This window comes from Antennarius striatus, chromosome 5 (assembly GCF_040054535.1).
Source record: "Antennarius striatus isolate MH-2024 chromosome 5, ASM4005453v1, whole genome shotgun sequence".
Taxonomy (NCBI): Eukaryota; Metazoa; Chordata; class Actinopteri; order Lophiiformes; family Antennariidae; genus Antennarius; species Antennarius striatus.
In genome coordinates, this window is record NC_090780.1 from 5,162,437 (window position 1) to 5,165,061 (window position 2,625).

A 2,625-nucleotide genomic window follows, 5' to 3' on the forward strand; every position below is an offset into this window, starting at 1 on the left:
TCAACACCAGAGTCATCCTGCACACCACCATCCTATGCTGTTTGGCTTCACTCTCACCTACCACTACTTTGCAGTCACTGATCTCCTTCAGATTACACCATCTACACAAGATGTACCTGTGTGCTCCTACCTCCACTCTTATAGGTCACCCTATGTTCCTGTCTATTCAGGTTTTCACTGTAGCCATTTCCATCTGTTTTGCATAGTCAACCACCATCTGTCCTTCTGCGTTCCTCTCCTGGATACCAAACCTGCCCATCACCTCCTCATCACCTCTGTTTCCTGCACCAGCATGTCCATTGAAGTCTGCAACAATGACAACTCTCTCATTTCTAGGTATGCTCTGCATCACTTTATCAAAATCCAACCAGAATTTCTCCTTCTCCTCCAGCTCACATCCTACCTGTGGAGCACACCCACTAACAACATTGAACATCACACCTTCGATTTCTAGCTTCAGACTCATCACTCTATCTGACACCCTTTTTACATCCAGGACATTCCAAACAAATTCCTTATTCAAGATAATTCCTACTCCATTTCTCTTCCTATCTACACCATGATAGAACAACTTGAACCCTGCTCCTAAACTTCTGGCCTTGCTCCCTTTCCACCTGGTCTCCTGGACACACAGTATGTCTAGCTTCCTTCTCTACATCATCTCAATCAACTCTTTACCTTTCCCTGTCATAGTTCCAACATTCAACGTCCCTATTGTCAGTCCTATACTCTTGGCGTTCCTCTTCTCTCTCTTCCTGTGAACACACTTTCCTCCTCTCCTTCTTCAGCCAACAGTAGTCCAATTTCCACCGGCACCCTGTAGGTGAACAGCACTGATGGCAGTCGTTGTTAACCCAGGCCCTCAACTGATCCAGTATGGAATTCATAGATTTGATTTGCCTGTTTGATTTGGCAAAAGTTTTACGTTGGATGCCCTTCCTGACACACCTCTTTATTTATCCGGGCTTGGGACCAGCACAATAAGACACTGGATTGAGCCCCTTTGCGGTTACATTTACTGAACTGACTGCACTAATGAGGTTTATTTTGAAATATAGCTGACAAACAATGCATTCAACGTAGGAGAAATACTGATTATTTCCGATAAAAGAGTGAAGAATTCAATCAAATAATAATAATTACAATGATGAGAATTAGTGGTTGGGGACTGCTGATCTTGGGGTAACAGGAGACAATGACACCTGAAGTGTGTTCCGTACGTCTGGTCTACTCCGCAGTTTGGTTTTATTTTCGGTCACTGCAGAAAATCTCACTCCACAAATACAGGAGGTTGGAAATGGAAGAAGGGTTTTCGATACTTTTTGGACGATCTCAGGATAATCTTCCTTGACTTTAATCCAGAACACTGGCGCAGTTGTGGGCACTTAATTTCGGGGTAATGGTGTGTAACCTGTCCCGTGACCAGGACCTGTCAAGCAGGACAGATGCATGCATTCCGCTTAGACGTCACTTTTCCAAATAAAACATCTTTCAGACTCCGAAATATACAAACCGGAAGAAATGTAAATTATTTTTTCTTTCTCTGCGGCCCGGTACCAAATGACCCTCTGGTATAGAGACCACTGGTATAGAGAGTATATTTAATATTTGTTGCAGTTTAACATTGCTTACGTAAGAATAGAAAACACTGAGTTGTCATGTTCCCTGAATTACTAGCCCTTGGCCCACCAGGATGCCTCAGCACTGATAACGTTCCTTTCCCCTTGCCCACATAAAATATGTTTGGGCAATAAGTAAATAAATGTTTGGACAATTGTTAATAAATTGTATTTCTACACTCTGTGATTGAGTAGAACAAATTTCTGTGTCCTAAAGGTGCAAGCCTTGAATTCATTATAATTCTTTGGGGGAAATTCCCAAGGTGGTGTTGTTGCACAATATCTGTACAAACAAAACCTGGTCCTCTCCACTCGACGCAAGTATTGGATGTTAGATCCTGTGACACATTCCAGTGTCACAGGACCACTATGTGAGTGCTGTGCATATTACCATAAAGTATTGAATGATGTATTGATTGATTGACTCCTGCCTCTTTTCAAAAACTCGGGAGTCTCAGCATTGCTCAGCTGGCTACACTGTCACATTACCAATGGTAGATTTAAGATTCCAAATTTGCACATTCAAATTACAGCCTTCATTTTTGTCAGGATGTTTTCTGCGTTTTGTTAATCAAAACATTCAAATTAATTTGCATTTCTAAAGATCCCAATTACTGTATTCAGCTGCGAGAAGGGCAATCAAGTGTCTTTTTAATACAAGTAACATAAATTGTTTTTCAGTACTTTGGATGGAAATTAAATCAAGAATTACCTGCGTCTATAGATTATGCCAGAGTTTTGGTTCATTGGTTACTGAAGATGACCAGAGTTAACAGCTGTATGTTTAGCTAGCAAACGAGAGATATGAAGCATCTGCGACAACTTTAAAAGCAATAATAGCTCTGGGATGTTTATTTCAACTATACCTTTTCACAGTCCAAATCATAACGAAACCCTCATTTAACGGTACACAATTGTTTGTATTTTTCAATGTGGACATATAGTATAGAACTTTTTTGATTTCTCTATATTTCATTTGGTTTAAGCAAAAAACAGACCACAATGG